The 15,608-nt window shown below is 33.4% G+C and overlaps 2 long non-coding RNA genes across 2 annotated transcripts; one reads left to right on the forward strand and one right to left on the reverse strand.

The window, feature by feature from the left end:
• LOC130647087 (uncharacterized) lies at positions 1–6,921 on the reverse strand. The gene is made up of 3 exons (XR_008982803.1): positions 5,460–6,921; positions 158–266; positions 1–85 (listed from the first exon to the last, which is right to left on the reverse strand). It is a non-coding gene; the product is annotated as an uncharacterized LOC130647087 (long non-coding RNA).
• An 8-nt stretch (positions 6,922–6,929) lies between these two features.
• On the forward strand, positions 6,930–9,380 carry LOC130647086 (uncharacterized). The gene is made up of 2 exons (XR_008982802.1): positions 6,930–7,627; positions 8,507–9,380. It is a non-coding gene; the product is annotated as an uncharacterized LOC130647086 (long non-coding RNA).
• Positions 9,381–15,608: the final 6,228 nt, after the last annotated feature.

Genomic DNA, 15,608 nt, shown 5'->3' on the forward strand with positions numbered 1-15,608 from the left:
CCCTCAACTTTACTAATACAATTTCCAGCATACTCAAGAAGAAATTCACCATGTTGAAATGTTTTTGTAGCAAACACTCCAAAACCTTATAAAAAAAGTTGTATCATAATAATGTAAAACAGTTCACACCCTATTTGGAAGCATAATAGATGTATACCTATGTTGTCATTGATGAATAATTTCTGGAAACCACTTTGATCTGCTTTTTGTTTGCAATAATACTTTGCAATAGAACGTGGGTCTGTCTCACGCTTATTCTGTCGTCTCTAAAAATAAATACAAAGATGAACAAATAAAAATTGAAGTAAATGAAAAGTAGAATTTCACCCTTTGGCAGCCAGGTCACTTTTTTATTTTTTTCAAGAAACGTAGATGTACTCTAAAGAATCACAAATAAAATTCCTTTCATATAGTAAAAAAATAATTTTACTAAATTAAATTTAAATTTTACAAAAATTTGAATAAATTTTATGTTACCTAAAATTATTTAAAGGTTACCTCCCGCGAAAAATAAAGGTAACTGCATATACAAGTACTTGAAAGGCTGTCTAGGAATTTGAATATTTTTTTAAAAATTCTTGATTGGTTCTTTAGAATTTGGACTAAGAAGATTTACTAATTATGCATGATGACAAGCCATAGAGAGTTAAAAATGTTTCCTAGCCATTCACTTTGACGCGTTTTGAACATTTTTACATAAATTTTAACATTTAGTTATCATAATTATGCTCAATTCATACTCATGGCATCATAATTTTGCATAATTAGCACAACTTTTAAGACAAATATCTCAGAAACGGATAAAGATTTTTCAAAAAAATAAAAGGATTTCTAGAGAACTTTCAAAAATCTTTCATATGAGCTTAACTTAATTTTTTGCGGGAGGTAACCTTTGAGGTGGCAGTAACCCTTCTTTAGCTGTCCAAATAGCTGAATTATTTACTCAGTGTTTTATTTATACCATTTTATTTTACTATTTCCTAGAAATATAGGCCTTAATACATAAGAAAATGATTTTAACTTAACACTAAAATTGCTGAGTCAGCAGAAATTTCTTTTTAAAAATGTTTCAAAAACAAGAAAAACTTTTTACAATCTCGTTATTTTTCATCAGCTTCTGTTTTTAAATGAACCTTGGGTTAACCCTGTTAAAACGGTGTGCGGATTTTTTTTGTTCATTCTTATTTTTTTAACAATAGCCTTTAATCTTTTTTCAAAAGATTTTTTGTTAGCATCCCCTGCTGCATCAAACGCTGTTAAAAGAAAAATATCCCGAATAAAAAGATTTCCGCACACCGTATCATGGCTGCATGATTCACCAAGCATGTCTGAAAATTTTAAAGTAAAACGAAAATGCTATTGAAAGTTACAGCTTGTGCAATGTAGCATAATGAAGATCATCTTAAATTTCTTCATAATGCGCCATCTTTGTTGTTATTAACGTTTCTCTTTAATAATTACATCATTTCTTTCTGTACAATTTCACAACCATGTAGACTTAAACTATACTCGGGAAAACTAATTAATTATTCATGAATTTTATTTTAAAGAGGAATTTTTAAGGCTAAATATTTTTGGTGAAAGATAATAGTATTATAGCCATAAAATCGTGACAAGTGTGTTATAACAGAAAAAATTGGATATATATAGTCTGAAAATAACCTTACGTCACCAATTATGTAAAAAAAATCCGATTTTTAAAAGGATTACTGCCACCTTAAAATAATGTTTTATTATTGTAATAACATATACAGTACCGCTTAAATGTACACAAGTTTTAGGATCTCATGTCTCATTTCTACATAAATATCTCTTATTCATTACCTCTTTTGTAGACTGCGTAATTGAAGAATTAAAAACAGCGCTTCATTTTTTGCGTTTTTATTTCCATGTGATTTCTTTGAATAATATTACTCGCTACAGTTTTATTTAGGAGCTTGATTGTTCACGCACATAAGGAATGAGTTCGTATTTTAGGCGAGTTATTATTCACTTGTCTAACACATTTTAGGACCGTGCCAAGGTGCATGCGTGCGATCGCGCACCTAATATGAGGCAGTCTGCAAAATCATTTCTATACATCTTAAATAACGAAACGTTGTGGTAAAAAAAAATAGTTAGGTGTGATTCACACTGGCTAATATTCACATTGCACTTGTAAATTTTGCTTACAAGTGCGATTTTTTGCACTCCATATAGCACTGGTAATTTTTTAGCGGGTGCTTTTTCTGGCTCTGGCCTGACATATTAGAAAAGTTAAATCATTGTGGGTATTAAATGTGTGTTTTTGTAAAATAACCTTCACACAAAAAATCATTGCTACCTGTTTTGTTTTGTCTTAAAATGTTTGTATGTTTTTTTGTGTCATAAAACAAACGATACAAAGTACATTATATACTTCGTTATGCTAAACGAAAACAATATTAAAGGTACTGTCCGATTAAAAAACAATATCTTTTCTTTTGTTTTATTAAGTATCAAAAATAACGAAGATTGCACTCTTAAACAACAAAGATTTATCCAATACTTAGCACCATCGTTTGTTTGTTTTGATCTTGCTGCACTAGCCTACCATCTTCACGAACTTTCGAACGCGGCAAAAGGACTGGGTCAATTCATTATTCAGCACATTTTTGCTTGTGACGTAGTTACCTGGCTTCTTATTAGGCGAACCCCCCGGACTTGCGCATCGAACTAAATGTTTATTTATATTTTTTTTCCTTTGTTTAAAAAAGTTCTTCATGAAGATAGCAATGAATGAAAATAATTCGCAGGTTCTAGGATTTCAATTCGAGCCGGAAAGAACAGCGAATGATGAGCTAGTTCCGACTTTTCAAGACGTAGACGAACATAACATTGGAAACCTTGTTGCTCCTACTCCTAAATGTGAGAGGATGCCCTCTGAAGTGTAGAATGTTTTTGCTGTCACGAGACAGACTCTCAGTCTTTTTCAGGAATATTTGAGTAGGTGTGCGATGATTCGCACGTGTAAATCAAGTAACGCGTGCGATGTAAAACGCACGTGCAAAGAATGTTACGCCTGCGATACGGGCTCCGAGGTTATTTTTGTTGCGCATTCATTTTGCGGTAGAAAAGTGGGGGACGTTTTAAATCGTAAACCCCAAACACGATGATCGAGCGTCTACTGGTATAGCGACTCTCTCAATCTTAACTTCCTTTTCTACATGTCCGAAATAGTATGCATGACTATACTGTCATTTTTATATTTATTGTTTATTTTTCACAAGCAAATAGGCAATGCTTTGTTTTCAAATTAAAAAAAATCTTTATCCACGTGGCTTAAATAAAACTTCAAAATTCATTCAAAAAGTTCAGCTACACTTTAACAAAATTTTTACAGAAAAAAATTTATACCGCCCGTGGGTTTCGGTTTTACAGGCATAAAGAAAAAATCCATTAAATTCGGACCTGCTATGGTTTCCAATTATTTTGTCAAATGAAGAAATTATCTACAATTAAATCCATGATAAAATGTCTATTCCGCCTGTAAGTGCAGTTTTGCAGACTTGCTTCATCCGTGCTCCGTCGGCGTTCACCTCCGCATTAGTTAAGAACCGCATGGCTGGATTTCTTGTGTAAGACCTGGTTACCAACGACGAAGGGGCCAGGCAAAAGAGATTTATGTCTACGTAGTTCTTTTAACTAAGTCAGGAGTCGGTGAATTAGCTAGGATGGTCAGGTTGGCTATGAATAGGCTTGCTCGTGGATTAAAAGGACCAGGACTATTCAATAATTTCTGAGATCTAAAAGTGTCCAACCAATACGGAAATCTATCGGACGTTTTGTCTGACGACTGTCCAAAAATTATTTCGAGGGCTGCCATCGCACGCTACATCGCACGCTACAAAATGGATTTTATAGGTTGATTTTGAAAACTCAATATTTATTTTTCAGGCGTGCGATTAATCACACGCCTGAAACGATTTAGGCGTGTGCCAGGGCGTGCGCGTGCGATCGCACTCCTCTCCTGAAAAAGACTGGACTCTATTAAATATTTTCAATTACATGGTATAAAAGTTTCTACTCCTTCATGAGTAATTCTTAGATGCGAGTGTGATTGAGTAATATTGTAATATTTTTCAGATAAAAAATGTATTACGGAACACGAAGAATTCCGAGCGGTGGTTTTATTGAAGAGTACGCTGTGAACATCTTTGGTGGCACTCCATGACAGAGAGTTTCGAACGACCACCTAGTTACCAGCCCCCACTCACCTCCTTAACATCCTTTTCTTTCCTCCGTTCAGATATTTCTCTGACTTTTGGTTTTTCCTTATACGGAAGATTTTTTTTTGGATCCTTGAGCAGCGAAAAAAAAATTTTATCCTGTTTTTTTCGACTGTTGTTAGTGGAATTCACAACAGCGCACCACGACATTATTCTGCCTCTCAACCTTACTGAATGTGCGATCTGAGTCTAATCTCTCTGTGGCGGGACATCTAGTGAAGAGGAAACTAATTTTTAATTATTGATTGGTTGTCTTTAGAGTAGCTGAAACAACTATGCAACCCTAAGGCTAAAGTCATATTGAACTTCAAGTTTTATTAGCGAAAGCTTCTTACTTAGGTTCGTACAGAATTAGCACAGTGTGTGTTTACCTTAAGGTCTAGACACATCTCTCGCCTTCGATTTTTTAATTCCATATGAATAATTCATAAAAAGCGGTCTTTCACAATTCAGGGGGTAAAATTACCATAATTTTTAAACATATAATAAAATATCAGCCCTGGCCCACGTTTTATCTATTTTGGTCAGTTCGGCGCGCTCCAGGTAAATACGTCACACGCGACATATTAGTTCAGCCTCGCTTAAGTGCCTATCATCCGCCATCCATATAAACAATCGAAGCGAGAGACCGCATGCTTTTTTGTAAACAAGAATGAGATATTGTTCAGTTGGTGTTAGGAAAGAAAACAAATAATTATTTAATTATTTTATAGAAATTAGTTCCAAATAAGAATTTTTTGTCAAAATTTTAGTTGATTTTTAATCGGACAGTACCTTTAAGTGCTTTGTTTAAAGTAAAAAGTACAAACGAAGTCCATACAAACTTTTTTATAACATGATACAAAATGTTTTCTTGTCACTTAAAAAAGGAATATGGCCACGTTAAAGCTCTGTAGAGACATTTTCTCATCATTTTAAAAATAAATACAACTTTCAAGCTTCATAGAGACGTTTTCTCATCACTTTAAAAAGAAATATGGCCACGTTAAATATATAATATATATGTAAATATATGGTAGTATAAAGACAAAGTGATTTTATGCCAAATACAAGTCAAAATATAGTACGTTTATATTAAGCCTGTTAAGTATTATAATTTATTAATTATAATCGAATAATTATTCTATTGAATTCTTCACCACCATCATTTGCATGGTGAAATTTAGCCCATAGTAGGATTAAGTACTTTTTTCTACAAGAAAAAAAACTTACTTTTGACATTGATGCAAACTTTTATTTATTGTCAATTTACCTAGTAACAAAGATTTAAATATGCTAAACATGGACCATAATATATTGTTCTGTTTCACATGAAAACCTATTACCATAATCAACTTTTTTTAACATATATATACATAGATATTTCAGGGTGTTTGTAGTTGCGGCAATCATGTCTCAGCTGAATAGAACCAACCACAATAATTTACAAAATGATTAATTAAATGTGTGAGTGGGTCAGGAATACATAGCGGGGTGCAACTTACCGAAAGAGATTCAGGAGAGTTTACTGTATTTAAAGAAACTCCTAGTTTTGCAAGGAAAAGACTATACATTTGTTTAAAAAATTAAGCAAAACATATACTTTTTTATTGTAGTAAAACATCGTTACTATATCTGAGCATCCCACAAACTACCAAGTCAGAAAATCAAATAATTTATGACAACATTAATTTATCAATCAAAACAAGATTTGCTTAAATTTGACGGAAAACATAATTCAGATATACTGTGATAGTATTGTTCTGCCCAATCTTAGGAGACTGCCCAATATTTGGACATAAAAATGCCCAGTTCGTCAAAAGATTAGGCAGGAGACCATGGATGTGACACACAAGCTCTGTTGTTTGCAAGACCCTACAAACATTCTCAGGCACATTAAAAAAAATATATTTGGGGTATGTACATCAAAAACGAATTTGCCAGTACTGTTGAATTGACCAGGCCAGATTTGGCTAAGACGGGGGCCGTTTCAAGATTGGGCAGAACAGTATCATTGGGAAATTAGCAAGATAGTTTGGTGATATTGTTTTCGAAAACGCTGTATTTGATCCAATTTGATCAATAGACATATAGTTAAAATTGTAATACTATTCTCACTTCAAGGGAAGGTTATATTTTTTGTGGTGAGTCAATAAATGTAAGCTTGCTGTATCAAGCTGGTTTCTAATGTCTGACATCAAGCAATGACAGATGAGCATTAAGTGCACAAGAAATGTGCATGATTCTGTGCAAAAATGCAAATTTGGACCAGAAAACACACACACATTAAGATTCCAGTATTTTGTGCAATTCAAACAACCATATTTCAACCATGACAATATACAGTAGTAAAAGCTGTTAAATTGAAAGCTATGACCTTGACCAAGAGAATAATAAGGCGTCAAATAAGAAAAACTGTTTTTACACTCAGCTATGCTAGCTAGCTATCACAGTGAAGTTAGTTTTAGTCAAATTCATAAGAAAATAAAAGAAAACAAAGAAAGTAAGAAACAGAAAATAAAAACACAAGAAACTTTGGCAGCTCAAAGCGCGAAGAACTTTCCCGCGTCCAATATATGACGTAATGTTGGTCAATACTGCTACGCTATTGGTCAACAGTTTTTGGTTGCCTTCATATATAAATGGCGAACATAGTTACGCTAAATTCAGCGGTGCCTGGAGAAATTATGAAAAGGTATATGGTTACAATAGATTACACTTTGTTTTGCCCTCGAAAGGAGATGGTCAGAGAATCTATATACTTTAAATTTTTAAGTTTTTATTTCCTAGTTACGCCTGTGTATGTTAAGGGGTTTATAATCTTGGGTAATTAGATCATTTTAATTTGTTGTCTTACTTGTTCAGTTATTTTTGTTAATGTTTTTTAAATTTCTTATAGACTGAGCAAGTTGAATTTTGTAAACAAACTTTATGTAGACAGTTGTTTCATAAAAATGGCGTGTAAAGGTTTTAGCCATATAGCTGTTCTGCCTGGATAATGAACATTGGCCTGATTAAGAAGTAGCTTGCCCTGGTTAAGAACAGGGCAGGAAATACATAATCAGGGCAACATAATCAGGACAGGCCGGCTTATTACTCAAAATAATTATTTGGCACTTATAAAAGGAACATAATCAGGTCAGGCCAGATTGTGTACGACAGTCTAATATTATTTCTCACTTATTATAGAATGAACATAATTGGGGCAAAGGTGCTGATAAGCCGCAAACGCCTGCGCATATATAAGGGCGAGTTCGGGCGACTTTTCGAATTAAATTGACGGTTGTCCGCCGAAACCGCCTGCACTTTCCCGAACTCGCTCGAAACATTCCTGAAATGCAACACCTTGTAACATAAACATGGCGGAAGACAATTAAAGAACACGCTTGAAGAGAAAGGAGGTAATAAAGTTTATATATAAGTTATTTATCAAGTAAATCTTATCAAAACCATAAAAACAGTTCTTTTAAGAACTTAGCTACCATATAGTTAGTTCATTCTAATTTTTATACTTTTTTAAATAATTCTTCGAGAGTCATTTATGGTGAATCTTTTTTTCGGGCATTGTTCGGGACTATGCGGGTTTTTTTCGGCCAAATACTGAATTTTCTTTAAAATGCCGAACTTACCCGAAAACACCCGCACTTTTTACGGTGTATGCGGCTTATCAACACCCTCGTGGGCAGGCCCACTTATGTATGACAGGCAAATATTATTCTTTATTGAATTTCCGTGCCCGCAGGCGTAGGAAATTCTTTAAAACCGACGTTTTTTTCTTTCGGAGCATTTTTTAAGAAAAAATCGACCCTGGGATTTCACGTTCCTCCGTCACAGATTCAAACTTCTTACCCAAGCTCCCTAACTACTTGGAAGTCATCTAAATGACGTTTCAGGCCAAAATTGGTATTTGTTTTCGACAAAATTTGGCACAGTTAACAAAAAAATGTGCTAAACATAATGGTGACATAATAATTTTGATTTTTGTCACCTAAATGTCATTTTAGGCCAAAATTGGTCCAAAAATTCTAACTACTTTATTATAAACAAAATTTGGCACAGAAAAAAAGTATGCTGAAAATGATGGTCACATCAAAATTTTGATTTTTTGTCAACTAAATGCTGTTTAAGACCATAAACGTTTCAAGCGCAAGACTTTTAACTATCAATGATAGGCTGTAATTTTGTTAGCAATTTCTTTTAAAATGTGAGTTTATTATGACACGTTTCGTTTTGTTTCCGTTTGTTTAAGATATAATGTCACATGTGTGCTTTATCTTCAGAGCTTAATGCACCAAACCTCTTCGAATGTCTGGCACGATAACACAACGAATTAGCAGGTTGTCATCAAATATTTTGGTAGCGAGCGGAAATTCTTAGAGCCCCCAGAGCTTCTTGTATTATGCTTCAGAACAAGTCCATTGACGTCTTTGAAGGAATTCATATGATTGATGCCTTAAAAAGTGCTGCCATAGCTACCCGAAATCGGTTGATGCTTACCATGACATTTGGTGTGAGAAAGCTATATTTTTAGCTCAAAAAGTGTGTTACTCCTGCAAAATCTGGGACTTGTGGCCGTCAAAGAAAGAGGTCCAACATTCCTGCTGATAACATTTCAGAATATTTCAAATGGACAACAACTATTCCAATGTTGGTGCTGGAGTTTATTTTTAAGTAAGATGCGCTCTCTCATCAAAATTTAAGTGAATTAATTCAATAGTAAGGTTATATTAAAATATTGGTAATAAATAGTAAAAAGTAATAGTAGTAGTGTCGTAAATAATTATATAATAAGAAATACTCTCCCCTTTTTTTTGGTGATGACAAACCTGCTTGATTTCAAAATGTTCCCCGGGCTCAGTAACTTCGCTGACAGTACCTGGGTCAAGGAGCAACTAAGTTTTTTTCTTTTCTCCATTGATGATTGCGATTGTGATTGCTATAATGACATGATTAATCCATACCTTCCTTTTGTTAAATTTTTCACACATTAGTTATATACAAATTGTAACAAAACAGGTAGCTGTAATGATAATATTTTTGCAAGGATTTTTTGTAAAACACTGACCATACACTGTTGTATGGTAGTAACAAAACAGGTAGCTGCAATGATAATAATATTTTTTAAGGATAAATACACTTATTCTTAGCGTTTAAGTCTTATCATTGAATTCCTGTGCGTGCAGATGACAGAGCCCCTCTCTTTGCTTCTCTATGTTTCTTTTCTTGCCTACCGGGCTCGGCATGACTCCAGCAGACAGTACCTGGTTTCTGGAGCGGCAGTATGACTGTCCATGTTGGACTTAACAAGCTATATTTTCAATATGTTTTTCGTTTGTCCTACAGGCATGCTGACGAGCCCTGACATTGGGGGAAACAGTCTTATTTATTGCGGTGCAGAAGCGATTGCGAAAATATTCCTATTCTGTCATACCTGAGGCCTTACAAATTAAAACACTTATATACGCATTGGTTGCGTAAAACACGCAAAGACCCGAAGCAGTGTTTTTTTTGTTTTTTTTTACGCTTTGACATAGTAAAAAAATTGCCTACATCCGTGCCTGGCGAGGTAGTACGACCTTTAAAAATGTAGGTTGTATAATTATAAATGAGACTGCATCAAATTTCTATTTTGCAGAAATAGGGCACACAATTTATTTGTAGTGTTGAAACGTTCCAGATTAATTTCAATGTGCAATTGGATTTAGAATAAGTATATATACACCATTTTTCTACTTTGTAGAAACAGGGCACACAATTTATTTTTTGACTTGAAACATTACAGGTTACTTTGATTTGTGCAACTGTGGGCTGTTATATTGATTTTTCTATTTTTGCAGAAATGGGGCACACACATTTTTTGACTTAAGGCCAAAATTCACACACGGAAAACGTTCCGCGGACCGGACCGGATCAAACAAAAACAAAGCTTTGCCCATGCACATTGTTAGCTCATTACGCAATCGAAACGGAAAATTGTGCTGTCCGAGAAGCTAGAAGACAGTTGAAATGTTTTTAACTTTTTTTCTGGTCCGCGAAGCGACTAGCATTTTTGACCAATACCAAGCTACAAAATATAGCCAAGTGACATCAAGAAACGACCGGCAGCAGCAAGCACATGTTTTTTATCCATATTATGTTGTTATTATTGTCGTAGCAACGTAGAAATTAATATTCGGTCTTTAACGTACTGGAACAGAACGGAACGAAACAGAACAGATTTTTATCGTTATCCGGTTCGGTCCGTGGAACGTTTTGCGTGTGTGGATACTGGACTTAAAACGTTACTGGTTATTTTGACTTTTGCAGATGCATTATAAATAAGGCCGTATCAATTTTTCTATTTTGCATTACTGAAGCATACGTATTCTATTTTTTGACTTAAAATGCTAGAGGTTGTTTTGATTTGATCAACTGTGTTACAAATCATATTGCATCGATGTTTCTATTTTGCAGAAATGGAGCACACATTGTATTTTTTAACTTAAACGTTACAGGTTATTTTTATTTGAACAACGGTGTTATAAATAAGGCTGTATCGATTTTCCTATTTTGTAGAAATGGGCCACACAATTTATTTTTTGACTTAAAACATTACAGCTTGTTTTGATTTGTGCAACTGCAGCATAAATAAGAATATATTGTTTTTTTTTTTCTATTTTTGTAGAAACGGGGCACACAACATATTTTTTGACTTGTAACATTACAGGTTATTTTGATTTGTGCAAATGTGTTATAAATAGGCAGTATCAATTTTTCTGTTTTTGCAGAAATGGGGCACACATTCTATTTTTTGTGTTGAATCGTTATATATTAATTTCAATGTGCAACTGGATGAAGAATAAGAATACAACATTTTTCTATTTTGTAGAAATGGGGCACACAACATATTTTTTGACTTAAACGTTACAGGTTATTTTGAGTTGTTCAACTGCGTTATGAAAGGCAGTATCAATTTTTCTGTTTTTACAGAAATGGGGCACACATTATATTTTTTTTTTACTTAAAAGTTGCAGATTATTTTGACTTGTGTAGCTGCGTTATGAATAAAGGCTGTATCAATATTTCTATTTTTTCAGAAATTGGGCACACATTCTTTTTTGTGTTAAAACATACATCTTAATTTCAATGCGCACCTGGGTTTACAATAAGAATTATACGAGTATAGAACCAACATTGAGCAATTTAATTTTGTATTGACAATATATTTCGATCTTCTAAAATCATCTTCAGGTTTAAAATATATAAAAACAAGATTAAAATCCGTTATATAAAAAAATGTAAATTGAGTATCACTCCTTTTTACAGTAAAAAAAATTTATCAACAACCGAGTAAAAATTCAAATGTACAAGAGAAAAGAAAATTAAACAATTGACAAGTCTCCCATGAGACACTATCCGTATAAATCAAAATAATTAAAATTTTATTACTAAAGTATGGCTTTTGTATTCATTCTTAGTGTTTAACTTAGGACGTATATCGTTAATAATCAAAGCTTCAAGAGTCTCTAGATGATGCATTGACTTCGTTGATGATGCTAAAATATCTAAAATTATATAAATAGAATGAAATAAAAAATATAAAAATAAAAGTATAAAAATAGAATAAGTAATAACTAAGTAAGTAAGATAAGTAAATATTATATATATTGGATAAAAATGCACCATTTTTCTATTTTGCATAAATGGAGCATACATTCTATTTTTTGACTTGAAACATCAGGTTATCTTGATTTGTTCCACTGCGTTAAATAAGACTGCATTGATTTTTCTATTTTTACAGAAATGTGTCACACAGTTTAGATTTTGACCTAAAACATTGCAGGCTATTTTGATTTGTGCAACTGCGCTATAAATAAGGTTGATTCAATTTTTCTATTTTGCAGAAATAGGGCACACAACTTATTTTTTGACTTGAAACGTTACAGGGTATTTTGATTTGTGCAACCCTGTTGTGAATAAGCCTGCACCTTTTTTTTTTTTATTTAACAGAAATGGGGCACACAATTTAATTTTGACCTTTATAACGTTGCTGGTTAATATCTCTGTGCAACTCTGTTGTTATGAATAGGGCTGCATCTTTTTTTTCTATTTAACAGAAATGGGGCACACAATTTATTTTTTGACTTATAAAACGTTACTGGTTATTATTTCTGTGCAACTCTGTTATGAATAGGGCTGCATTTTTTTCCTATTTAACAGAAATGGGGCACACAATTTATTTTTTGACTTATAAAACGTTGCTGGTTATTATCTCTGTGCAACTCTGTTATGAATAGGGCTGCATCTTTCTTTTCTATTTAACAGAAATGGGGCACACAATTTATTTTTTGACTTATAAAACGTTGCTGGTTATTATCTCTGCCCAACTCTGTTATGAATAGGGCTGTATCTTTTTTTCCTATTTAACAGAAATGGGGCACACAATTTATTTTTTGACTTATAAAACGTTGCTGGTTATTATCTCTGCGCAACTCTGTTATGAATAGGGCTGTATCTTTTTTTCCTATTTAACAGAAATGGGGCACACAATTTATTTTTTGACTTATAAAACGTTGCTGGTTATTATCTCTGTCCAACTCTGCTATGAATAGGGCTGCATCTTTTTTTCCTATTTAACAGAAATGGGGCACACAATTTATTTTTTGACTTATAAAACGTTGCTGGTTATTATCTCTGTGCAACTCTGTTTGTGAATAGGGCTGCACTTTTTTTTCTATTTAACAGAAATGGGGCACACAATTTATTTTTTGACTTATAAAACGTTGCTGGTTATTATCTCTGCGCGACTCTGTTATGAATAGGGCTGCATCTTTTTTTCCTATTTAACAGAAATGGGGCACACAATTTATTTTTTGACTTATAAAACGTTGCTGGTTATTATCTCTGTGCAACTCTGTTTGTGAATAGGGCTGCACTTTTTTTTCTTTTTAACAGAAATAGGGGAAAAAAATTTATTTTTTGACTTATAAAACGTTACTGGTTATTATTTCTGCGCAACTCTGTTATGAATAGGGCTGCATCTTTTTTTCCTATTTAACAGAAATGGGGCACACAATTGATTTTTTGACTTATAAAACGTTGCTGGTTATTATCTCTGTGCAACTCTGTTTGTGAATAGGGATGCATTTTTTTTTCCTATTTAACAGAAATGGGGCACGCAATTTATTTTTTGACTTATAAAACGTTGCTGGTTATTATCTCTGCGCAACTCTGTTATGAATAGGGCTGTATCTTTTTTTCCTATTTAACAGAAATGGGGCACACAATTTATTTTTTGACTTATAAAACGTTGCTGGTTATTATCTCTGCGCAACTCTGTTATGAATAGGGCTGCATCTTTTTTTCATATTTAACAGAAATGGGGCACACAATTTATTTTTTGAATTATAAAACGTTGCTGGTTAATATCTCTGTGCAACTCTGTTATGAATAGGGATGCATTTTTTTTTCCTATTTAACAGAAATGGGGCACGCAATTTATTTTTTGACTTATAAAACGTTGCTGGTTATTATCTCTGCGCAACTCTGTTATGAATAGGGCTGTATCTTTTTTTGCTATTTAACAGAAATGGGGCACACAATTGAATTTTTGACTTATAAAATGTTTCTGGTTATTATCTCTGCGCAACTCTGTTTGTGAATAGGGCTGCATCTTCTTTTCCTATTTAACAGAAATGGGGCACACAATTTATTTTTTGACTTATAAAACGTTGCTGGTTATTATCTCTGCGCAACTCTGTTATGAATAGGGCTGCATCTTTTTTTCCTATTTAACAGAAATGGGGCACACAATTTATTTTTTGAATTATAAAACGTTGCTGGTTAATATCTCTGTGCAACTCTGTTATGAATAGGGCTGCATCTTTCTTTTCTATTTAACAGAAATTGGGCACACAATTTATTTTTTGAATTATAAAACGTTGCTGGTTAATATCTCTGTGCAACTCTGTTGTTATGAATAGGGCTGCATCTTTTTTTCCTATTTAACAGAAATGGGGCACACAATTTATTTTTTCAATTATAAAACGTTGCCGGTTATTATCACTGTGCAACTCTTTGTGGCGCCGTAGATTAGTGGTTATAGCTCTCGTACTCTGTGCGGGAGACCGGGGTTCGATTTTTCTTGACAGCGATTCAACATCGGCGAGTGAATGTTACCATAGCCACGGGTTAACCCAAGCCATGTGAGGGAAATTGGGAAGATGGCACACTGTGTGGGCCGTTGGATGTTGCCGGGAGTTGTCTAGCAGAGCGCGGGCTCTAATTGGGTCTGCTTAGCTCAAAATGAGCATTAAATACTCTAGGACTCTCCATCTACGCCATGGCCCCTCCTGGAAATAATAGACAGGGTATATCCCTCGATATTTGTGAGGCTAGCCATGTAAAAAATGCACATCTATCTATCTATCTGTTATGAATAGGGCTGCATCTTTTTTTCTATTTAACAGAAATGGGGCACACAATTTATTCTTTGACTTATAAAACGTTGCTGGTTATTATTTCTGTGCAACTCTGTTATGAATAGGGCTGCACTTTTTTTTCTATTTAATAGAAATGGGGCACACAATTTATTTTTTGACTTATCAAACATTGCTGGTTATTATCTCTGTGCAACTCTGTTATGAATAGGGCTGCATCTTTTTTTCCTATTTAACAGAAATGGGGCACACAATTTATTTTTTGACTTATTTCTATTTTGCAGAATTAGTGCACACATTTTATTTTCAACGTTACAAGTTATTTTCATTATAAAATTCTGTTATAAGTATATGATATAAATGATAAAGCTTGCGCTATATCATTTATGCAAAATCTTTTACATTTGTTTAGCAATAAAGGATGTTACCATTTTAAATAAGCACCAAGCTCGGGTTTTTTTATTTTTCTATCCCATGCCTATTAAAAATAATTTTGCTTTAAGCTATCCTTATTGGTTTAAGTTCTATAAAAATGAAGCTTGTGGGTTTAAAACCAATACCATAGGAATCAACCGTGACTAAATTAACAAACAACTGTGCTTGTTTTGATCTCTGATTTTACACCTCTATTAACAAAATTCTGCAACATTTGCAGTATATATTCAAGAAAGATTTTTATACTTTTTAGCTCCATTACAACAAAAAAAATTTGGATTTTAATATCTTCTAAAGACTACACTGAAAAAACTCCGCCGATCAAAGTACTGGAGAAAGATTTTTTTACGATAAAGATGTATATATTATAAGAACTAAAATAAAACGTAAATTGAATTATGATGTGATATATTTCCTGTCACTAGTTATATTCACGTGTTTTTAAGAAACTATCCCCAAAAACCTCAAAATCTTTATAAAATTTTGAGAAAACCGCCAGCCTCAGCGTTTTAAACTGCAATTTACAGTC

Source organism: Hydractinia symbiolongicarpus, chromosome 6 (genome assembly GCF_029227915.1).
Source record: "Hydractinia symbiolongicarpus strain clone_291-10 chromosome 6, HSymV2.1, whole genome shotgun sequence".
In the NCBI taxonomy this organism is placed as follows: domain Eukaryota; kingdom Metazoa; phylum Cnidaria; class Hydrozoa; order Anthoathecata; family Hydractiniidae; genus Hydractinia; species Hydractinia symbiolongicarpus.